Raw genomic sequence first — 26,837 nt, forward strand, 5'->3', positions numbered from 1 at the left:
AACCCTAGGAGTGATTCAACCTCACTAGCTTCTAGAGGAGCAAGCATATTTTTTCCAACCCATACCAATTTCCAATACTTGGATTGATTCATAATATCTTTCATTAGTTTAGGAGATGGGTCATTGTTACAGTTTTCTAGATTCTTCTATATCTTATCAGTCATTATTGAACTGGCAGTTTTGGTAAGCAAACAATTTAACTTGGCACCCTTATCCCACGAAGGCCACCAGGCTTTGGTCACATGCAAGGCTTCAAAGATTGTCTGAAGGTAATATGTGATAGTCGGAATCTATTATCTAGTAATAGGAAGATTAAATATCAAAATTGTTGCATATATGCCTTGCTGCTCCAAATCGTCAACTGGTGCTAAAGAAATGTCATATATGTGTTTTTTTTAAGAAAAACTCATCTATGAGATTGGTTCGGTTGCAGTGAAGTTTTGTCGAGAAGAACCCATCTCTTTGAATTTATTTGTATGTATACTATAGTTACGCATCGATTAAATTTCGTAAAAGTTACAACTCTCCATTTGAATGCAATGCGGTGGTCCATTTCATTCATTGAATTATGACTGAAGTTATGACTCTTTGTTTCGGTTTTGGTATTTTCTTAATTCACAATAGTTTTATGTTATAACTCTTCATTTCAAACCCGTTTTTATGTTTGACTAGTTATTTATTAGCATTAAGTTGTGACTCTTCACTAAAACAGATGTGTAAGTAAGTTTAAACCGATTCATTCTCCAGTCATAGTTCACATTTCAGTAAAATTAAATGAATGTGTAAGTTCATTGCCAATAATTTCACTACATAAATAATTATATAAACAACACAAAAGACTTGCTTAAAATAAAAGACATCATCCTAAAAAGGTAAACCTTATAATGAGGTACGCAATAACCTGCAGTTCTTGATAACACAAGGTTGTAATAAACCAAAGTAATCCAATATCATAGTGCAAACTTATTAGTGCTTAACACATGAAACAAAATGATATGTTCTGTTATTCCTAGCACCTTACACATGAAACAAACAACACGTATTGCATTTAAGGTTTAGTTGAGAAGCTGGAAATCTAAATTCTAATAATTGGAAAAGTTGTGGGAAAGAAAACACACATGCCTAGTAATTCCTTTTAATATCCCGTGCAATATTCTGCATGTAAATAACAAGTGTACACCAAATAATAACATAGTAAACAAAAAATTTAAAATGAATGATATAATCATGTTTAATTTTCCACTACGCATAACAAATAATTATAGAAAAAACATAAAAATATGATTTTCTTAAAATAAATGAAATTAACAATAGTGTGCAGTGTTTGACAGCTCAAAGTTGCAATAAAACAAAGTAAACCAATATCAGAGTGCAAACTTATCAGTATTTTACACATGAAACAAAATGATATTTTCTGTTGTGACTAATATCTAACACATAGAACAAGCAACATTACATTTAACCTTTAATTAAGAATCTAGATATCCAAATTCGTATAATTTGAAAAGGTATGGCAAAGGAAACACCACTATGCTCCTTATTTTGTTTTGGTGTTACGTACATGGCTTTGCATGTAAATAACAAGCGTACACCAAATAGTAACATAATAATAATATAATAATAATAAATCAAAATGAAATATATAATCATGTTGGGTATTCCCATTTGCTACAGCATTACTCGGTTGAACTCACAAAGCGTTGGTATATATGTCAAGTCTGGTTGTCAAGTTTTCGAAAACTCGGAGCCGCTTGATTTGATTACTAAAGTCAACTTCATTTGGTTATACTAGGAACATAGAAATGTTGATACTTTTTATTTTCACTCTCGAAGAACCTGAAGACACATCGAAGAAAATGAAGACATCATCCTTCCGCTTGAGGTCAATAACTACGGACTTGACTTGTTACATTTCTATATTTTGTACTTTTAAGTCAATATTTATTGAAAATATAACACATGAAGTGAATTTTATTATAGTGAATTTAGTATACGTGATTTGTCCATTATACTACGATCAAAGTATCATTAAGGAATGATATACTTGTTTTTTCTACAACTTGAGTATATAGAGCTAAGAAGTATAGATTATCTATGGACTACGTGTTATCGACACTGCACTAATTGGAACTTCCTTTTGAATCCGGATAACATGCACCATTTCTAAAGAGACATAAAGGATCCATAGCAAGTGTTACCTTAGAATTATGTTTGAAAGCAATTCCAATTACATGGTTAAAGGAAGTAGACTTAACTTGTTTCGCTGTGGAAAAGGTGATTCAAGGTCAAATCTAGGATGGATCCCAATTTAGTATTTAATTTAGGACCGACCCCAATAATATAATCTAGATCCCAAGTCAGGATCTAATCCAGAACCGATTCTGATAAAGTCTAGTTAAACTTTACACTTTCGATATGTCTATTATCTTCGAGTTTCTGCAGACGCTGAGGTGTGCACGGGTTGGTCTGGAGATGTTCATAAATGTTGACATAATGAATTGAAAAATGTGTTAAACTCTAATATATTAATGTTCAAGAATATTCCTTTGGTACTGAAGGAAAGATCCTGGAAATGATTTTTCAATATCTACTTAGGTATCGAAATTATATGCTTACCATGTCCCATAAGTTTGCAAATCTCTAGTGAAATGATGAGGGTACCCAAGTACACCACAATTTTTTCGTATCAACTTATAAGTCTGACACCTTGAGAGATCGTTTGTGGACAAAGTCGAGACAAAACGACAACAAGGTATACACTTGATAATAGTTACGATATAAAACCTATATACTATAGGATCACTATCAAGTGTCTTGGACTAACATATAAGTGTATTTACTTTTCACAAGTCAATGTCATTGGTAAGTTTAGATACTCTTTCCTTTTCAGAACATAGTGAGAGTTCGTTTTTCACAAGTCGTCTATTCAATTTTTCTTTATCACTCATATAACTTAATCTGATTTGATCAAGAGATGATTTTATTCCTTTGATCTCAGATTCCAAGGACTGAATCTTTTTATCTTGATAAAGAAGTTTTTGTGAAAATCTTTAGGAATGAACTCTTATTGTGTATCTAAAGTTGGAACTAAATCAGGATTGTAGATCTCTGCAATAGTTGCAATACAATCTGTCTTATAGTCTTGATCGTTCTCATCAGGAGAATAGTCGAGAGTTGCAGTATATGCATTTCTTTTCCCTCGAATATCTATGTAGGACAGTTTGGAGATATATGAATAAATCCTTGGTATTTATAGCATTGAGGAATATTATCATCATCATCCCATGTATACTTTAACTTAGAGGTAGAAGAATGATTCCTTCTTGATACAAAGTGATTTATCTTTTGTTGTCTCAATAATTTCTCGAATTACTGAGTAACAAGAGATAAATGATGATTTAATTCAGCATTTTATTCATCATCTAGAGCTACATGATCTTTGGAGTTTCCCGGACTGGAAGTCATCGGAATTGCAATGGATTTGAATATCGTGCTTGTGTTATTTTCCCTTTTTGACATAAACTCCTGATCAAAAATCTTTAATTTCCTAACAAGAGTACTTCTTTATAAGGAGGAAAGATCATTAGCTTCAATGATAGCATGTTTCTTATACTCGTATCTAGATGGTAAGAATTTGAGAATCTTGCATACTATATCTTTTTAAGAAATAGTCTTTCAAAAAGAGAAAGAAACATTGACAATCTCAGAGAGCTTAACATGAGACTCTTCAAAAGTATTGTTATCATCCATACAAAGATTTTCCCAATCAGAAGTGCGGGTTTGCATTTTAGCTTCCTTTTCTGAAGTATTTCCTTCGAATACGGTTTAAAGATTATTCCACGCTTTCTTAGAAGTTTGACATGTAGAGACATGATGTTGTAGATCTCGGCTTACAAATAGTTAGTTCCGTTAAATCTTGACGGTACTTTAACGGAAATCGATTCATGTGAACTCGAATTCATATCTTATAGGTTGGATCACACCAAACATGGATTGTTAGATCTTTTCGTGTTTGCCTACTCTTATACCAATTGAAATGACGAGGGTACCAAATTACACCACAATCTTTTCATATCAACCTATAAGTCTGATACCTTGAGTGATTGTCTATGGACAAATTATAGACAATGCTACAACAAGGTATACAATTGATAATAGTTACGGTACAAAACCGATATACTATAGGATCACTATCAAGTGTCTTGGATTAACGTACAAGTGTATTTACTTTTAATTATAATTGTGGAAAGTAAAAGTAAAATTAAATCACACAACAAGATTTTGTTAACGAGGAAACCGTAAATGTAGAAAAACCGCTGGACCTAGTCCAGTTTTGAATACTCTCATACTTAAGCCGCTATACAAAGAAAAAATCCAACTTCGTATAGTTGAGACAAAATAATCTACCCCTAGTTACTTAGTTCCCTTAGTATCCCTGTGCCTACAACCGTCTGTCCAACACACGTGAATCCCAAGACAGAAATCACTATCTTGAGTTGCTTTACCTATGTAAGGATTTCAACACTCAAATCCTTTTGATCGTCTTCTAAACAGTAAAAGAACAAATCTGTTTGGTAACTACTCTATCAATCTTTAAGAATAAATATATGTTGAGCTCTTGAGAAAGGTTATTCCGTCTTACAAGTAAACTCCTTTGACGCGTTAGATCGGTCAAGATCTTATTACCAAAGTAATTAGATCTATATTCGCAATCAATCTAAATAGATCTCAAAAGAAAACTACAAAGAGATGCCAGTCTATACAACTAGATTATCACAAGTTTGTCAAAGATAAACAAGATCTAGTTGGATCACAGACGATCAAGATGTATGCCCGAAGTAATATCACAAGATAAAAAACCAATCAGAAAAATCTTTATGTCTTTAAATCTTCAATTGTATTCAATTGTATTGCACATCAAACTTGATTCCACTTATGATCGATCATGCACAGAAAGGAGTCTGTTAACAATGGATGATCATAAGTTGTCTTCAGATCTAAAAACAATTTTGGAGATCCCATCGATACTTTAATCTAGTTTGAGTGACCTTATGTCAGAAGAGAAGGATTTCAATAATAATAAAACTAGGTGCAATCAAAGTTTCAACAACCGCTATTCAATCAAATCAATAATCAAAAATTAAAATAACAATGCAATTATCTAGTTTCCCACCAACGGTACTTTCTAGAGGTTCTTAATCTCACAGAAGTCTGTAAACGAGCGGACGTAAGAGATTCCGCCTAATTAGGGTACTTTCCTCTCCGGTGTAGTATTAGAAGTAACATTAGTAGTCGTCTCCACCGGAAACAACAAAAAGATGAAGTTTGCCTGACTAAGGATGGTTTGCAAGAATAACAAACTTCACTATTTATAGACCAAGGTTGTTTGGACAACAAGGAAATTCCAAAACCGAAAGATTCTCAAGATATGCAATACCTAATTTCGGTTTTCATATTCCCAACTAATATCCAACATGTAATTCTGAAATCTCTCTTTATAAAATATATAATATTAGTTTAGAACTTAACTAATATAGTTTTTCTAGAGATATGTTTTGATTGCTGGAAAATCAAAAATATATAATTCGAAAATCTTAATTAAAAGATTCTCCAATATTTTGGTTTGGGATCACCTTGAGTATCAAGGAATATCTTTAAACAATCAATGATAAGAATTATGCACATGTTCAAATTATGTCGACATCTTGAACTTTCCTATCTAGCAAACCCTAATTTCAAACTCACACAAACCCTAAAGTAATATGTGAATATTGGAAATTGGTTTCGCTCTTGGGACCGGTTCTACCATGGCTCCTAACATAGGTTAAGATCGGTTCTACCAAGTCTCCAAATATAGCTAGGGATCGGTTCTACCATGATTCCCAAAAAAACAAAATCTAGGATCGGTTCTACCAAGTATCCCAATATAGGTAGGGATCGTTTCTACCATGATTCTCAATATAAGTTAAGATCAGTTCTACCTGAATTCCCTCCTTGGGTTCGAATTGGTCATCCAACATATCTTCATATAAAACCAGACCAAAACACCTATTAATTTCCTTTCGATTACAAAACAAGTTCAAATATATACTTCCTTAAACCAATGTAATAAAACATGGTTTCCTAGGATGAAATCACACCTATATCCAATACACGATCGAGTAGCAAGTTACATATATTATTTCGATGTCGTATTTACGACGTTCAAAAGATAAACGTTATACTTCATAATTTAATATACTTCCTTGACACTTTGATCATACTAATATGAACAAGTCTAATACTAGAGTATCATATATATAACCTCGCATGTTATGTTTTCAATCTTAAACGACTTGAAAGAAATGATAGGAATGGAAAAAGTCAAGTCAATATTACTAACCTCAAGTGGAAGGTCGATGTCTTCGTTGTATGCATTACGCCTTCAAGTTCTTCAGGTCTTCAGAGTAATACTTGTATGTCTCAACATTCCTAGACTCTCTAGTCTAACCTAAATGAAGTTCACTTTGGTAGTTTTAATCAAGCGACTCTAATTGAGTTTTGGTACCAATATGACAACCAACCTTGACATACTAACGCATGGTGGGTTCAACCGAGCAATGCTCTAACATATAGTTTTCATATTAGTAAAGGACATGGATTTGTGCTAGATAATATTAGTTGTCATCTATGATGGATATCAGTTTAAAAGTTGGAATATAATTGGTATTCGCTGGTTCGAAAATAAATATATATGCCATATCTTAAGGATTCCGAATTAGTAATGTGTTTTCTTCCAAAAAAGATTTGGTCTAAATACGTGAGTCTTACACTCTTACAAACTCATCCCCTGATTTATCGTGTGGGAAGCCAACTTCTTAAGAGATATGAGTAATATAGTTAGATGAAATATCTTGTGTTGCGTTTGTTTAATGTCTTCTTTGGGATCAAGAATCTTTTAGTAGTACCGTTGATGGGAAATTAAATCTTATTGTTTTTAATTTTTCGATTTATTACTTATTTGATTAAGAACTAACAGTATAATTATCCTTCATATATCAAACTTGTTTATTCTATGGCATTTCTCTTCCGATATAAGGCCTCTCAAGTTTGGTTGAGCATTTGACTGTTACATATCTAGGGATTCCAGATTTATAGATAAAATTGTTATCAATCTACGTTAACAGGCTCAATTTTGTTTGAGTTGATAAATAGTATAATCAAATTGTTTGCAACGATTACTTTGAAGATTAAAGATTGAAGGCTTGAAGACTTTTTTTTTTTTTTTTTTGGTTTTGGTTTCTGATTTTCGTGATTCTTTTTGCACAGTTTATTCTATAGTATCTAACAAGATGTTTATTTCGATAAACATAAGACTTATCGAAAGATCGAATAATCTGCCTAGTTGCTTGGATAGAATTTGTTCACTGAGATTGATTATTCCGATAATCATTTTCTTGGTTTGATCTTTGACCAAAGAAGTGTATGTTAATTAAAAAAAGATCATTTACTCTATTTTATCTCTGATCTAAATATTTACCTGGGAGATTGATAAGCGAATTGATTGCTGAAACAAATTTAGTCATTTGTTGTTTTGGGTTACGATCAGAAGGAGTTAAGAAGGGAAGTCTTCATAGTGGTGAAGCAACTTAACATAACCGACTCTATCTTGGGATTCACGTGTGTAAGCTAGATATATTGTGGTCACAAGAATACTGAAGGAACCGAGTAACGAAAGTGTGTTTACTTGGTCTCAACTATACGAAGTTGTGGTAGTGAATTTGTTTAACCACTTAATTCTGAAAGTTTTCATAATTGGATTAGGTCCTGTGGTTTTTCTGCCATACAGTTTTTCGCGCTAGACAAATCTTATGTGTCATGTCATTATTTTACTTTTCGCATTCCAATTATTGTTATAGTTAAGTAATTTCACTTGTATGCTAATCCACTTGGTAACCATCTCATAGTTAGTTTGGTTTTGAACTCAGATTATTTACCATGTACACCTTGTTGAAATAATATTTTGACAGTTATTGTTTTTGTAAGATTATAGAAGATGTGTCTGCATAGGTTAATACCGAAAAGATTGTGGTGTACTTGATACCCTCTTCATTTCAATTGGTATCAGAACAACGTACTAAGAAGGTTTGTTAGAGCATTGCTCGGATGAAGCCACCAAAAGTTCGTATGTCAAATTTGGTTGTCATATTTTTGTTCCAAAACTTGAAGCTACTTGATTGGATTACTAGAGTTAACTTTGTTAGGATAAACCGCAGTAATGTTGAGACTTTATCTTGCTACTCATGTAGAACATGGAGACTTATCGGCATTAACAAACACATCATCCTTCATTTCGAGGTTACTAACAACATACTTGACTTGTTTCATTTCTATATTTATTATTTCAAGTCATTATTCATTGAAAACATAAAATACAAAGTAAAGTTTGTTTATTTCTCTCTTTCATATAACTAGAGTATATGGAGTTACAAAGTATAGTTTATCTATAAAATTCGTAAATTTACATTACACTAATTGGTAACTTGTTATTATTCAGTGTATTGAACTTCCGGGTGGATTCAACCCTTGGGATCATGATTGGAAGTAATATCATAAACATAATTAAAGAAAGTAGACTTGCAAACATTGTTTCGTATTTGAAAGAGAATTCACGACCGATCCTGATAGGATTCAAATCCATTTGTATTTTTTCAATATGTTTGTTATCTTTGGTTTTCTGCAAACATGGATGGAACTTGGAATGTTCACGTGATGTCGATATAGTGATTTGAACATGTACTAAACTCATGTATCTTAATGTTCAGGTAGTTTCCTTTGGTTCTCAAGGAAAAATCTTAATGTGTGCTAGCTAATATTAGTTGTCAACTAAGAGTGATTTCGATTTATTAGTTGGAATGCAGTTGGTATTTGTCAAATTCAGAAATAACATTCATTGTATATCTTCGTAATTGATTATACATTGTTTCCAAACAAGTCTTGATCATAACACTAAAAATAGTTGAGTTTATATTAGGGGTGGGACTTGGGTTGGGTTAACCCGTCCAACCCGAACGCTGAACAGGCACGAGCAATGTAATTCAAAATGTTGGTCAGGCATGTCCAAAAATCTTACCAACCCAAACTAATTTGGGCGGGCATGGGCACAAATACATACCTATGAAGGATTTGTAGTCCATTCTTCACTTGATTTCTTGTATTATAAAGACACACAAAGAGTTCATATTTTGTATTTCAGAGAGAAAAAGAAATCAAAATGTTATCACGCGTTAGATGGATCATCTTGTTTGTTTTTGGCTGACTCGGGTCTGAATCTGACTTAGCTCAAGTCAGATATCACCTCGTTTGTTTTTTTATTTTCTGTTTTGAGGTCTGGTTCTCTTAACAAGCTAAGATTCATGTTGGTATTTTAGCTAAGTCTTAAGATTAGTGCAATTATTTCCTCTTGGGACAGAAATTGAGTTCGTTACTCTTATAACCCGTTCGGTTGGGAGAATTGGAAATCTAAGAATTCAATTATGAGGTAATCCAATTCTTGAATTGGATTCCAAAGAATGCAATTCAAATCCTAAAAATTCATGTTCGGTTGAGGTAATTCAATTATCTTTGTTTTTATCCTGGAATCCAATTCCATAACACTATGGGACCAATGCAATGGAATTCTACTATTTTGGAGAGAATTGGATACCTAGTAATCAAAATTCTTAATTACAAAAAGTTCATTTGCATCGTTCGCTTCAAGGAATTGGGTGCATTCCCCGGAATCCAATTCCTTGAAACGAACATGCTATTAGAACATTCATATTTTGTTGAAACTCTTTTGTAAGTGAATTCTGATGTATTTGAGTTGGGTACAAATCTAATTCCTTAGCACATATCTGACCAGTTTTCATGACCCTATTATTTAATTTTTATTCTTAAAATGAGTCGAGTTTTCTAGGAGTTCAGACTTCAGCCCGAACCAGAAAGGTGCACTAGAAGAATTTCAAAATGAGTTACTCGGGCCCTGGGAAACTGAACCAGAAACGTGCACTAGAAGAATCAACATGGAGAGTAGAATCCGAAATCAGTGCCTTACTCCTAGCTGGTTTCCTTAGAGCATCTCCAACAGAGGGTAGATTTATTTATTTTTAGTGACACATAGGATTTTAGATCCCCGGTTGACATAAATTCATCTCAAACAGTAGGGTCCTACAAGTTAGGAGGGACCAATTATTAAATATGAAGGTGTTCAAGAAAGTGTTATCTACACCTCTGGTTGCACCTCCACGTCATGTTTTTAACTATTTTTCTTTTAATTTTAAGGGTCAAAATTCTCACTGTTGGAGATGGTATTCTATATATGAGGTCCTATACTTACTCTATGTATAGACCCCATAAATAAAAGGACTAAATTAAAAACCTACATAAGATTTTTTGCACCTTCTCTTGGAGATGCTCTTACTCCAACATAGGGTGATAGTTTTATTTTCTTGTGACACATAGGGTTTTAGACCCTCATTTAAGTTAAATTCATCTCCAACAGTAGGTCCTACGAAATAGGAAGGATGTCAAAATAAATACAAAAGTCTTAGAGAAAGTCTTATCTACACCTTCGAAATGAGCTCCATGTCATGGAATTAAGTGTTTGGCCCTCTTCTCTCTCTCTCTTATTCAAATAGCCTTTGGTTTAAAACTCAATTTTAAAAAAATTAACCCATTTTATTGAAATGACCCTTAAAATAGAAGGAGGGTCATTTGGATAAAGATGTTTGATGATGTTATCAAATGATAAACTATATCATTTAAGGGTATAATCGTCATGCCAACTTAAACATAACATGTCTCACAAATCATACGTAAGAATTCGACAAATTTTATATATTTGGAAAGCTTTTTGAAAGATCTACACAACGAGCGTAAATACAACTATCAAATTTTCATTTCATGAAATTTTTTATTCTCTAAATAATTTTTACATTTTTTTTCATATTTTATGGTGTGCAGACAATATACACACTGATTTTATGTGCAGGATATACACACTGATTTCTGTACATAATTTTTAAAATTTTCTTCATATTTTATAGTGTGCAGGCAATATGCACACAAATTTTTGTAAATATTTTTTTTAAATTTTCTTCATATATTAAAGTGTGCAGGCAATATGCACACCGATTTTATGTGCAGCCAATATGCACACCGGTTATTAATATTCCAGGGCCACTGGAATAACTTACAATTTTATTAAATAACCGTGGGGCCAAAAGTGTAAGACCCATAATTTCTAGGGTCATAAGAATAAATTTCTCTATTTTTAATTATTACTTTTAAATAAATTTTCTAAATCAATAGGAAAAAGGGAACCATTTTTATTCTTATCAAAAAAAACAAATCCTAAAACTAAAACCCCCACCATTGGAGATGGTTCATTAGCAAAACATTGTTATTTTTGGCACCTGTATAAAATCACATAAATAAGGATCTAAATAAAAATTCCACATGGAATTTTTAACACCCACTATCGGAGATGCTGTTAATTGCACTTCACCTTGTTTTGGAAGCTGTAGAGAGAGAACAATTAGCCTATAAAATCTTGTTTGGCTTATGTCGGGCAATGTTGTTGGGAAGTGTAAAAAAATGTTCTGGAGGAAAAAAAGATGGGACTCCGGCAGTAATAATTAGTTGTTAAAAAAACCTATATCCCTCTTCCCCTATCGAGGGATACTAATTGGTTGGGTCTATATGTAACATAAAAAAGAAAGAAAAAAAAATGCCAACCGAGTCAAAAAAAAAAAAAAAAGTTGTTACAATGGTGTTTCCTGGTTTTACAACCAGATGAGACTTGCTGGCTTTTGGAATGCCTATCAAGGAAATCACAACTTTTACCATGCATATCACCCCACTCTTTTGTTGCTCCATATTGGCTTGTTCGCTTGCGCAGCTGTGCTGAAAGTGGGAACAAGATCCGCTGAGATGAACTTACTCGGCATTGTTGGTTGTGTGCTGATCATGAATTTTGATCTTTATTTGGCTCACTCGTGTAACCTGCTGCCCTTCCTGTTCTTCCTGTGACAAATGTGCGAGGTACTGAATCATCAGTTTGCATTTCGAGACCCTGATACGAGCGTGAACTGAAGAACTCTGCTCCAGATTTAGCTGCTCCTTTGATTATGGACTTGGGGTACTTGTCGTGCAGTTGTAACGCCTTGTGGGTTGCCTCAGCTAGATCTGTTGTTGCTCTTACCTTATCTTCATCGTCGTTTATTGATTCTGCTAATTCTTCAAATGTTAGTAAACTATAACAGAGACTAGTGCTAAGCATTTAAACAAAACATGAACACAAAATTCAGTGCAAATGTAAGAGTTTGCAGGACTGATTTGAAGGGAATTAAAAGAAGATACTAGTGAATTATACTAAATAAATACGGCACTAGTTGATTAGAGCTTATGATGGCAATGATGGATATGTGTCCACAGACAGAAATTAGATAGCCGATTCTGATATCGCCCATCATCACAACTTGATGGTGTAGATCTTAGGTTTCACTTGCAGGTACTTAAACACAGGAAACATGGTGTGTGCATACACACACACTGAGAAAAACACACACACACGCACGCAACACACACATATAAATATATAGGGAGAGAGAAAATAGAGAGACCTTGCTGATTGAAATCTTCTACATAACAACCCTTCATGAAGGAAAAAAGAGCTTCTTCGGGCCCTCCATCAACATTAAACTGAGCAGATGTCATCAAATCCTGGAAGCCTGTCACGTATTCCCCAGTCCAGTGACTCCCTCTGCAGAGTCACTAGTAAGAATGAGCAGAATCAACTAAATGTCAACTATTTTATTAACATAATGAAATTCTGAACATGATAGGCGGCTTCCACAACCAGATTGAATTCCAAGACATTGCAAATACCTACGGATGCTACACTTCCAAAAATAAACGAAAGGAACAGACAATGTAACTCCGCATAACGAAGTATGCAAACAGCTAAAAAAATTGTAAGCTATCCAAAAGTGTAATCACTGGAGATAAGAAATCCATAAGGTGTAATCACTGGAGATAAGAAATCTTTGCTATCCAAAAGTGCAGTTTGGGCACAAGAGATATAAATAAAAACATCACACTGCCCACAATGAAGCAAATTTTGTCAGGTAATCTATCCGTGGTCATCCCAAGCAGTTGAACATGGCAACGATATGGATGTCTGGATAAAATTATTTACCTCCGGGAAGTTAGCTAGTTTTGCAGGGTTTGGCTTTCCCATAAGAAGAGTATACGCCTTTTTCCCTGCTCTGGCAATGAGAGCTTTCATTTGATTAATCATATTAAGATAAGCTGCATTCACATTTGCCAAATAGAAATCTCAGTCTGGTTCCGTAGTTAAATAACCATGTTGTGACACATCACCGAATGTTGAACTACTAAGTTCTATTAAAATCTGAAGAAACTGAGATTAAATTTAGCTAAACATCTAGGGTTTCCAGTCCAAAGTTTCCAGTCCAAATGAAGTAATAGTTGAGTAATCTGCACAAATATATTTACAAGTACAGTGATAATAACTCTATTATGGAACATACCTACACCAAGAGTACCGACCAAAATCCCAATAATGTTAGCATCCTTTGCTTTCTCGACAATATAATACCTACACAAATACACGTCCATATTAGATATAACTTCTAGCAACATACCTACACCTTCCATCTGAAAGACAAGATGAGAACCATTTAGTAGTAATACCTACGCTGAAGAATCTTTTTCGTTTGAGACACGTCTTTCATTACACAATTTCCACAGGATCATATCTGACTGAAACCATTGTCAACAAAATTCAAACTCCCAGACACCAATTTAATGTAGGATTCAAAAGCCATTTAAGAATGAGAAGATCTCAAACTAAAACCTAAAAAACGAAAAGCATACCTATATCACTGCTATTGTAGGTGAGCATAAGATTTGAAAAGGCAGGGTTCTCTAAACCTATCCAAAAGAGCATGTAATCCTCCATCTTGTGGCCTTGGGGAAAATTCCAAGTCAAGCCACCAATGGAATGATTAAAACCATCTAATGTAGAATCTGTTTCTTTGCAATCATCATGGCTTCCCTTTGCAGTACAGCCATTTGAAGATTCAAGCTTCACACTAGGTGTTTTACTTTGTAATGGATTAATAACCGAACAAGTAACATCCGCAAAATGAAGCTGCGAACTGCCTTCAGTTCCATAATGCAATGATGATTCCGTTCTCAATGATTCTAATGCATGTGCATATTCAAGTCCATAAAGAACCTGCATGTCGGATAAACACATAATTCAGACAACAAATTAGCAGAACCATTGAACTTTTTCCAGCACTAGCTGGCAATATCTAATTCAACGGGAACAAAAACAATAGAAAAAACATAATCGGGAGACCAAATTTTGCAAATGAGAATCTAATACATACCAGAACAGGTTTGTCACTTGTCAATAAGCAATCTGATAAACACTTAGCGGAATCAGAGATATCGATAGACTCTTTTCCAAAAACACAAAATGCCGGTAAAGTTGTAGTTCTGCACACAAGTAAGAAAAACATGCTATAAACCTTAAAACCCCAAATTGAACTCAATAAAGATTCAATTTTTAGATAAAAAAAAAGAAGAAGAAGAAATACATGGAGAAATACTGACGGGCTTAAGCAAGTATGACCATAATGAACAACACAATCAGCATCAACATGTGAAGCACCAACTTCATCAACACAACAACTCCCGTATGTAGTATCTGCCAATACATACAGCCCAATTTCTTTTCTATCATCTGATGATTCTTTTCTATTAGTTAGTAAATTAAGCTCCTTTCTAAGTTCACCCACAACTTTAATCGAATCCTTCAATAAATTATCTGGAAACTACAAGTACACGGAAACAAAAATCAAACTTAAAATTGGGGGCAAAACAAAGTTTGGGTTTTTCTAGGGTTTAAAGATGAAGATGATAAATAAATTACCTGTAAAGCAACTCTGGTGAAATTTACAGTGTGTATTAAATTTGCGGTTTGGGTGATATCGTAATTTGATGTCAAATCCATAGGAGCGAAAGGAAAATGGAGATGAATGAAGAAAGAGAGACTGAATTTGACGATCAAAAATAAAAATAAAAATAAAAAGAGACTGAATAAGGCCCAAAGCAAGTGTCGCATACCCATTTAGCGGCCTAATATTGTCTACGGGACATGACCGGCTAACCTGTGTTCAGTGAATCAACTTCACTCACAAATACTCATCACTCTAAAGACTTTACGCAACGGAATTCTTTCTTTTTTTCCTCTCTAATTCTTTATGCCCCATAAACATAAGAGATTTGCCATCATTTACCTATTTGACAATCTTACAAAAACAACAACGTTATAAACACAAAGACATGACACAATTAACCCATTTTATTGTATTAATGGAAGATTACAAAACTTATGTACAACCAATGGACTAAACATGTCATCACCCTCTTCGTGATGCCTTGTTCTCTCAAACATGAGACTAACTCTACAAACTCTGTAAGCCTTTCATATCCTACTCTCTCATGCTGATTTACAATGTTTCTCACACTATATATACAGTAGTTATATAGCCAAAAACCGTGCCCAACACTTGTACACACATAGAACATCCATTTGTCCCATAAGGTAGTTCCATGACCGCCAATAACTCTGTATACTTGGCCAAATTCTAGCTAACCTTTAACACATATTCCAAAGTAGTTATGAATACTCATTTTAGGTTATAAACTTCTTCTATAACCGTTATCCCTTGTCTCACACCATTGGCACACTTATAAATCCAATAACCAACTCATAACCGTCATCTGAGCCATAATGCACAATCTTGGCGTATTACTGAACTTGGCCTTGAGTCAATACTCAGCCAACAAGGCACTGTAGTCTTCTTAGCCTAAGCCAATGTACATCCAATATTGCGCTACAATCATCTCAACAATTCTCTTAGTTCATTATCGTTATTCGTGCGTTATATGCTTCATTTAGCGAACTTGCTCGACAATAACAATTCGTACTCTTGCATTACTAACTTGCTTGCATTGTCGAAACTTTCGCCATCCCTGGGCTAACGCATAGGAAAACTCTTGGCATATTCTACATTCTCGCATCATCCTTGAATTTGAGCCAACTCAACTCCACGGATACGCCTCAATGCCAACATCGCATGTTGCATTTGTCACTTTGGCCTTGTCTTGTCTCCCTCAATGAAGCTTCATTGTGTCGGCCAATAAGCTTAATTACTATACATCCATCATGGCGCTTTACTAGCTCTGCAGGGTCCCACTATCTTAGCGCTTCATGGTTTATGCAGTGTAGCGCCATCATGGCTGAAAACTTACTAGGCCGACTATGTTGTAACGCGCAATCTTTGCGCTTCACTAGCCATATCGGTCATAGTAAGGGATATCCCTTACTAGGTAGCTGCACACAAGGTAGTTTCTGGATGACTTTAGTAGTACTGTGTGGTTTCTATGAAGTGAAAAACTTGAGATGTCTGGCATTTTTTTACAGGTACTTCACCACTCATTAGTCTGTCGTTCCGAATTTGAATCAGCTGAAGACATAATCTATAATGAAGAAAAAGTGGATGAGACAATTTTAGATGTCGCGGACCAACATAATATAGAGCAACCAGAACCTATAGATGTTATTGGCTTTGATGCTACTGATTGTTTTACAACATATAAGGTAGTGTGTGCTCTGTTTTGTACATGATATATAGGTTATTTTGTTATTTTGTAATGTTAGGGTTGGTATATGTTTGTTTGTTGTGTGTAGATATTTGATCCAAGAGAAGACATTATAAAATGATGTCGTAAGATCGGTATACAAAACGAAGTGGTTGTTGTGATTCCAAGGGTGGTGACTAAGAATGAGAATCAAAGTTATAAGTGTTCATCTACTGTATTTGGATGCGAGAAATGTGGAAAACATATGAAAGGAAAGCTTATAGTGACTCATTCTAAATGTCGAAAAGGAACTGGCACAGAAAGATGTAGATATTATAAGTTGCAGTCGACTTGTGTAATCGCCTCAAATGGAATTTGGTTCTCAAAGTTGGACACCATAAACATCTTCATCCAGGTACACTTTTGGGTCATTCATTCGTCGGCAGATTAAGAAAAGACGGGGAGGAATTTTTTATTTTTGTCCACGAACATTGTATGCCACCTAGACGAATTATTAGTGCTATAAATAATAAAGATAAATATATATTTCAATTATGAAGACCATTGATAATTGCATACAAAAGCATAGGCAAAACGAAGGTGTTAGAAGAACTAGGATGCAACTACTTCATAAATATCTCGATGACACCCATTATGTGACATGGAATAGGAGAAATCCTGATACAAATGAGGTGACTGATATCCTTTGGGCCAATCCCGAAGATACCATATGTGCTAAGTTTTTTTCATCAGGCGTCATTATTGATTGTACATATAAGACAAACAGATGGAAAATTCCTTTAGTTCGTACGTGGGGCATGACATCTACGGGAACGGTATTCTCCATTGCTTTTTCATTCATGAGCGCCGAGATAACACAAAATTATGAATGGGCCTTGCAGAATCTAAGATCACCTTACTCTCCAAGAAACTTTCCTATCATTGTCACCAACAATGAAAAGGCATTGATCAGAGGTATTGGTATTGTTTTCCCAGATGCACGAATTGTTATGTACATGACATATTCAAAAAAAGTGTATTCTCGTTTTTGCGAATCTACTAAAAAAGAGAAAATCGTCAAATAATTAAAATCGAACAAGAAAAATAGCGGTGAAAGTACAATTATTAATAAAGAACGTGGAAAGGATCCAAGAACATGAGGAAGAGGATCCTCTGAAGGATTTAGAAGATGATTGGGGACGTGTTATTAGGATGGAAATAATGTCCCTATTCAAAATGGGTTTGGATTACTTCATACATAAATATGAGAATAGTTATCCTGAAGCAGTTAAATACGTTTGTGATATAGTTCTTGTCAATAAGGAATTTTTCGCATATGCATAGAATAATGAAGTAAAAAGTTTCGGAATCTGAACATCTAAACGTGTGGAACGTGCACATAGTGTCTTAAAGCAATTCTTGGGAATAGTCAAGGTTGGTTTATTGAGTGCTGGCAACAAATGCACAAGATGCATGAATTTGAAATTGTGACTATCAAAGCTAAATTTCAACAATTTTTTAACTTTCATCAAGCATGATCACAAAACCGACGACTTCAAGGGACTTCATCGTCATGCCTCACAATATGCCTTAAACTTCATCATCACTGAAATAAGAAGATTGGATTATTGAATACAAGACGCATGGCTTACCTTGTGCCCACATGATTATTGAATTTTGAAATCAGAGTAGACTCATCCCACTTTCTTTTATGGATTCTCAATGGAGGAAGATGAAAAAATAATAAATGGTAATTTGTGTAACCGATCCTAAGTAATCACCATGAGATGGTATGATCGATCCTTGTAACTAGTGTGACCAATCATAAGTGTTGTGAGACCGATCCTTGTAATTGGTGTAATCGGTCCTGGTAACTGGTATGACCGGTCACAAGTAGATACCATGTGTAGATGGAACCGGCCCTTGTAACTGGTGTAACTGATCCTAGTGACAGGTGTGACCGATCAAAAGTAGGTACCATATTTAGGTATAACCAATCCTAGTGATTGGTATAACCGATTGAACCCATGTATGAGACTTGGAAAGACCGATCACAACTAACCATTGTGATTTGGTATGACCAATCACATAGTAGTCTTGGAATACTGGCAAACCAATTCTAAACTTGTTTGGAAGTGTGGTATAACCGATTCCAAGAAAGCAAATCCATGTAAACATGAAATAAGGATTTGTAGTGAAATATGTCAACATACTTTGAACACGAGCAGTAACTCTTATCATTTATTGTTCAAAGATATTCCTTGGTACTCGAGGTGATCCCGTGCAGAAAATAAATTAAGAATCTTTTAATTAAGGTTTTTGGTTTTATATGTTTACCAGCAATTCATGTATAGCTCTAGAGAATTAAAATTAGTAATGTGCATTTACTAATTGGAGATTTTCTATTGAGAGATTTCGGGAAATATTGGACCAACATTTATTGGATTTAGGAAAACCGAATTCGGGCATTCATTGCATATCTTGAGAATATTTTCGATTTTGGAAATTCCTTGGTGTCCAAACATCCTTGGTCTATAAATAACTAAGTTTCCATTTCTAGCAAACTATCCTAAGAGCCAGGCAAACTTCATTTCTTGTTGTTTCTGGTGGATCCTTTTATTCGGAGAAAAAAGTATCCTAATCAGGTGAAATCCCTTACGACCGCTCGTTTAAAGACTTTTGTGGGATCAAGAAGCTCTACGAGTACTGTTGGTGGGAAACTAGATAATTGCATTGTTATTAGTTTTCAATTTGATTTGATTGACTAACAGTTGTTGAAACTTTTATTGCACCTAGTTTGTTTATGCTTGAGAATCTTCTTTTCTGATATAAGATTCACTCAGACTGGATCAAAGTATCGACGGGATCTTTAGAACTGTTGTTAGATCTAAAGACATCTTGTTCGATAAATCTCGAGAAAATCTTAGAGAAGATTAAACTCAATACGATAGAAAAAGTCAGATCAGAATACGCAACTACAGAGAAAATACTTAGATCTGGATTCACGAATCCCAAATGAAGTCTTTAAGTCGTTAACCCTAATAATGGTTTTCAGAAGAACTATAAACCTGGGTTAATGGAGAATCGACTCTAGTTTTCAAATAGGACAGACGAAAGTGTCATGTTTAGGTTTTCCAGATGCTAGATTTCTCCGTTATATAGTCTTTCAAATCAGGGTTGCTTACGATCAAAACTAAGATAGCTTAGTAACAAAGCAATTGATATTCACTGTTAGATGAACTCCTGATTTAAGATTCAAGCTTAGTCTGCTTATAAAATAAGCATCAATCTCCACTGTTATATGGTATTAGCTTGATACACACAAATGAAATATACCTATATTTATATATGGGGGAACCATACCTAAACGTGTATAACCAGTTGGCTCAATAACAGTTAACCGAAGTTAGCCATATGAACACTTAGATTTAGTGGATTTAAATAACCCCTTTACTGGTAGTTTTGCTTATGTTTTTCATTGCATACAATCCTTAGGTTTAGTGGATTTAAATTTTATTAATCTTTCCTTTATTTGGACTAACAGACAATTAGGGGACCAAAATATACAAGAAGTAATTGATAGAGTCTTTGCTAATCATAAATGGCTTGGACTTTTTTCCAAAATCTAATAATAAACATCCCACTATAGTTGCTTCAGACCATGCTCCAATCCTTTTAGAAACGGTTCCTTTTAAAAATAAATGCTCTAAACCATATAGATATATGGGATGTTGGAAAAAAACATAAAAATTACAATAATTTTATTAATATATCCATCATTTAAAGCAAAAATAGACATAATAATTTGTTAAAAACTCTTAAAAATGTGGAATATGATCTTAGATCTTGGAATAAGTCTGATTTCGCTAATATATTTAAAAATATTTTTACAATTTTATCTAGTATTGAAGAAGAAACAAAAAATCTTTCGACTTAGAAACAAAACATAAAAAATATTTTTACAATTTTATCTAGTATTGAAGAAGAAACAAAAAATATTTCGACCTAGAAACAAAACATAAAATAAACCAACTTCAAAATGTTCTCAGTTCTTGGTATGAAATAAAAAAGGTTTACTGGATTCAGCATGTGAAGGAAAAGTGGGTTAATGAAAATGATAGTAATACTCATTTATTTCACCATCATGCTTCTGACAGAAAAAAGAACTAATAACATTTATGCCCTTAGAGATAGTACAGGCTTGTGGATAAAAGGACAAGAACAATTAAGCTATCTGTTAACTAATTAATCATTTTAAAAATGTAGCCCAAACTAATGGTAAGTATATTGACCCCATATTTAAGGAAATTCTAAAGCCGACTTGTAGTAAGGATGATAACATAAAACTAGGTGATTCTTAGTAAAACGGAAATCAAAAAATTTCTTTTCATGATGAATGCTTGGGGGATCCCCGTCCTAATGGATTCCCTTCGGGTTTCTATCAGCAACATTGAGACCTTCTAAAAGAGGATATTGTTTGTTGGGTCCAAAAAGTTTTCAAAAATAAAAATTTCAGCTAGAAAATAAATCATACGTTTACCTCTTTGATACCCAAAACCAAAAGTCCAAAAACCCAAGTGAATTTAGGCCTATTAATAAGATAATGTCTAAGATTATTGCAAATACGTTAAAACCCTTACTTGATAACTTAATCTCTCAAAATCAATCTGCTTTTATACCAAAAAGACAAATTACAGACAACATAGTCGTTGCTCACAAAATCTAACATACTATGAAAACCAGTAAAAGAAAGAATAGTCATATGGCTCTGAAATTAGACATTTCAAAGGCATTTGATAGGATTGAATGGGATTTTATCTTGTTTCAATTTGGTTTTTCGGATGATTTATGTGAGCTTATTATTAATTGTATATCTTCGGTTTCTTACTCAGTGCTTGTGAATGGTTCTCCGGGAGAAACTTTATTTCCCTCTAGGGGAATAAGACAGGGTGATCCTATGTCACCCAATATTTTTATTGTTTGTATGAAAGCTTTATCTAAACTTCTATTTCATGCTGAAATGAATGGTAAAGTTACAGGAATTAAGGTTACCAAAGACTGTCCTTCGGTTTCACATCTCTTTTTTGCATATGACTCTTTTCTGTTTACCACTGCTAACAAACATTGTAAACTATTAGTTAGATACTTAATGCGGGTAGAATAACAAAGAATGATACTTATTTAGGAACATCTCTATTCTTTAACAGATCTAAAATCTTTAATTATCAAAGTTTGTTAGATAAGGTTTATAGTAGGGTTCAAGTTTAGTAGGATAATTTTATCTCAAGGCGGTAGAACCACTCTAATTTGTTCTGTTACTAGTGTTATGCCAATGTATCAAATGATGTGTTTTTTACTGCCTAAAAAAACTTTATATAAGATTGATGCTCTGCAAAGAGACTTTTGGTGGCAAAAAAATAAATGTAATAGAGGTATCTATCTTAAAGCTTGGGATTCAATGTGCATTGGTAAAGCAAATGGTGGATTTAGGTATTAAAAACCCATATAAATTCAATTTAGCCTTGTTAACTAGGTTGGATTGGCATCTGTTAGAAAACCCGGATAAATTGTGGTGTCTTATTCTTAAACATAAATACTTTACCAATAATGATCCTCTGTTTTATAAGAAGAAAAAAGTGAAATCCTAGATCTAAAACAGTATTTGTAAAGGTCTAGATATCATTAGAGAAAACCATTGTTGGAAGATAGATAATGTAGAGATATTCAGATTGGACAGATATATGGCTCCCTAGTGAAAAAATCCCAAAACCTAAAAATAGTAATAATGTTCATGTGGTTAGTAAAGTGTCTGATATAATTGATAACAATAGTAACTGGTTATTTAATCTAATCAATAATCTTTTTGAGGTGAGTGATGTAGAAGAAATAAAAATGGTTGAACCCTGTAATATTAATAAGAAAAAGGATATTAGGAAATGGATTGGATCAAATATGGATCTGTCCCTGTTAAATTTGCTTACAACTATTTATGTAATAGAAATCATATTAACTGGTAAGGTTGAGCGGGTAAGCATATGGAATCTTAATATAATGCCTAGAGTTAAAACCTTTCTCTGGAAAGCTCTAAATGGTTGTCTTCCGGTTAGGGAGAGCCTTGGTAGATACATTCGTATTGATATTAAATGTCCTTTATATGCTAGAGAAAATGTTGATCATCTTTTTACTAATTGTGTTTTTTCTGAAGCTAGCTGGAGAGATATTTCTTTTTCTAGTATTTATTATGTTGCTGCTAATTTGAACTTTAAAAAGTGGTGTATGTTATAGCTAAAAGACAAAAGTAATAGGGATATTTTTTATATGACATTTGGTACATTTGGAAATTCGGCAGTAGGGTAGTATTTCATAATGTTAAAGCTAACCCTAAGGATTTGGATTTTAATCTCTCAATTTTATCGCTTACTTGGTTTTTCAGAATTTTTCTATCTTGATTTTGAGGAATAAGTTCAATCCTCCATGTCCCGCTAATTTTCTTTGGTTTACCAACCATGTAGCCTAATTAGCAACCATTGAATCTACTGTAGTATTTGTATTCTTTATGGAGAGATCTCGTTTTCCTCATCTTGATGGTGGTCATATAGTTGCAGTCAGGGCATATTTATATTTAATTCGAAGATTCACATCATATTTTTTTAGGGTTGTTTACCTTTTCTAATTGATTAAAATCAGGGATTCCTTTCTTTTACAAATGTTTGATTTCTATTGATAAGCCTCAATTTTATTAGTTCGGAGGTTTCAATTGATCTCCTATCCTTTCCTTGCTGCAATCCAGTTTTTTGGCCACATGGTTTGTGTTTTAATTTTTTATTATCTATACGAAATTTCTTTGATCAATCTATCGATTAATGTATTCATATTTTTTCATAGTAGTCTTAATCGTATTGTTTCTTCTTAATCATTTTTGTGCATTTTCATCTTAATTATAATCGTGTTCTTCCGTCTTCTATTCATGTCATGTTTTTAATTTATTTGTTTCATTGTTTCAAAGAACAGGTTTTGTGTTGCTGGCCTTTAAAATTCCCTTTTTCTCTAATCTTGTTTAAGCCTTTCCACTGTGGTTTATCTATTTTGAGGTTTTGTCGGATTAATTAAAGTATGTTTTCATTTTTCTTCTTGTAAAATAAGTAGTACCCAGTGGTTTATTATTCTTGTGTCGTCATCTCCATAGAACTTTCCACTGTTAAGTAACTATTTTGGGGTTGTTTGTCGGGCATTTCTAGCCCGGTGCTGTTTTTCGTTTTCGTGGAATAGTTTATTTCAGGTGGTTTTTTAAATTGTGGCCAGCAACTCATAACAATTACCGTCAGTCTTTAGTTTATCTTTTGCATCAATCCTAGGAAGTTTCCTCTTCTTTTCATTTTAGTTTTCTCTTATTTGATAACCCCCCATGTTTGGTTTATTTCGTTGAATTGGTTAGCTCCTTCTGCAGCTTTAGTATATGCCAGTGTCTCCGTGTTGGTCATGTCTTATAGGCAGTAGCTTTAGAATTTTTTTTATTTTAATGTAGAAGAAGGTTTCCCCTCATAATTTTCATGGTAGTCCCCATTTAAAAGAATTTTACCAGCTTGCTCTTAGCTTTGGTGTTTGCTCTCCCTGATTAAGCTTTTGTTTGGTATTTCTCCTTTTGGTCTGCAACTAACGATATCTCCTGCCCCTTTTCTCTTATCAAATACTATACTGATTTAATGGTTCTCCTATAGTGGTTACAGGGTCGGTGAGCTAAGTATTTTTTTATATATAATTCCCCTTTCTTTTTATCGTTCTTATACTGTTCAAATATTCAGTTTCTTTTTATCTGTGTTGGTTATCCAGTGTTCCTTAACATTTCTTATATCTTCAATAATAGAGGTTGTTTTATCTTTCCAGTTTTCTCTCTGGCCAGATCTCCCTCTATCTGACTTCAAATTCTGTTGATGTTTTTTAAGGGTTGTATCTTTTGTTATTAAGTAGACTACAGAGAAATCACCTTGTTTTCTCATCCACATCATTTTCCCTAGTTGATTTGTTTACTCTTTTCCATTTATTTTCAAGTGACATTATGAAACTCCTCTCTTGGAATGTCCAAGGTATTGGTACTCCAATTACCCAGGACCATTTTAATCACCCCAATCTTTTTTACAAGCCAGACATAGTCTTTCTTGCCGAGACAAAAGCTCCGTTGTCTCGAATGGAAATTTTTTTAAAAAAATCCCAATTTGCTGACTAGTTTATTGTACCTTCGGTGGGAATTGCAAAAGGGTTGGCGATTGCGTGGCACAACAACATAGAAATGAATCTCCTATCTTCAAACCTCAATGTGTGCCATTTCGAAACAAAAATCGGACTAGAAGAGGTGCTAATCACTTGTGTTTATGGTGCAGTTGATCCGGAAGCTAAATTTGAACAATGGTCATATATTGCTAGCATTGCTCAATGGGTCAACAAACCTTGGCTCCTAATAGGAGATCTAAATGAGATACTAGATCCAGATGAGAAACAAGGTGGAAATAAAACTAGCTCAAGCAACAAATCTTTCATAGTACGAACAATTGACTCGTTGGGACTTCAATATGCGGGTTATGAAGGAGCACCATTCACATGGTCCAATAATAGAGAGGGTGATGCCAATATATGCGAAAGAATTGACAGAGCATTGACATCATTTCAATGGTCGCAGAAATTTCCCGACACAAAGGTGAGTCATCTTTCTAGAGTTGGTTCTGATCATACACTTCTCCTTTTTGATTCAAACCCGGAAAAACAAAATACCCAAAAACCGTTTAGATGCATTAGATCATGGTTGACTCATCCAACATTTTCAACAATAGTTGCCAACTCTAGGAATTTTCAATCCAATATTACTCTGGATACAAACATCTATTCGAAGCTCCAACTATTATCCTCGGATTTATCTCAATGGAACTCAAATGTGTTTGGAAACATTCACAAAAACATAAAATCCCTGAATAATAGGATTGAAAGTCTACATAGAACCGGGAAATATTCCGAAAATCTAGAGAAAATAAAAAATCTCCAAGCTGAGTTAGGAAAATGGTACAAAATCAAAAATGATTACTACCACCAAATATCACGAGATAAATTTTTTAAAGAATACCACCAGAACACGGAGTACTTCCATGCCACGGCTTCCAATAGAAAAAGAATCAATGCCATAAACTCTATTCGAGAACCATCGGGCCTGTGGATTTCATATAGAGACCAAATCAATACCCTCTTGATCAACCACTTCACTCAAATAGGCACATCGAATAACAACAACTTGGTAGAAGATTTATCAAGCTTTATTGAACCTCGCGTCTCTGATGAGAAAAATTCTTCCCTAATAATTATCCCATCAAAAGAAGAAATTTGGAAGACAATTTCCAACATGAACCAGCGGGGAGCGTCAGGTCCAGATGGGTTTCAACCAGGCTTCTTCAGAGCTAATTGGGATATAATGGGTCCGGACATAATTCAGGTAGTTCAAGATTTTTTTAAAACCGGAAACCTAAATCCAGAATTGAACCATTCCTTCGTAACTCTGATACCTAAAATATCCACTCTACAAACCCCATCAGCCTGAATAATACACTATATAAGATCATATCTAAGATTATAGCAAACCGGTTAAAACCAATCCTAAACAAGATAATTTCCCCAAATCAATCAGCCTTTCTGCCAGGGAGACAAATCACGGACAACATTATCATCGCTCGTGAGCTTATTCATTCAATGAAAAACTCAAAAGCACAAAAGGTTATTTTGCATTAAAGTTAGATCTCTCTAAAGCTTTCGACAGAGTGGAGTGGAACTTCATCAAGTCAGCTCTATCAGCACTAGGTTTTGGTGACACGTGGGTAAAGCTAATAATGCAATGCATTTCAACCACCTCTTTTTCTATCCTCCTAAATGGTTCCCCAGGTCCGAAATTCACCACTTCCAGAGGTCTAAGAAAGGGTGACCCACTTTCACCATACTTATTTTTAATTTGCATGGAGATTCTTTCTACACTCCTAGAAAAAGCAGTTTCTGAAAAGAAAATTTCGGGCCTTAAAATAAATAAAGATTCCCCGAACATCTCTCATTTTTTTCGCATATGATTGTTTTTTATTCACAAAAGCTAATCTAGGTGAGGCAAA

General features: G+C 34.0%; 1 pseudogene; it reads right to left on the minus strand.

The window, feature by feature from the left end:
- Positions 1-11,635: 11,635 nt before the first annotated feature.
- On the minus strand, positions 11,636-15,106 carry LOC113277501 (annotated as a pseudogene).
- Positions 15,107-26,837: the final 11,731 nt, after the last annotated feature.

Source organism: Papaver somniferum, chromosome 5 (assembly GCF_003573695.1).
Source record: "Papaver somniferum cultivar HN1 chromosome 5, ASM357369v1, whole genome shotgun sequence".
NCBI classification, from domain to species: domain Eukaryota; kingdom Viridiplantae; phylum Streptophyta; class Magnoliopsida; order Ranunculales; family Papaveraceae; genus Papaver; species Papaver somniferum.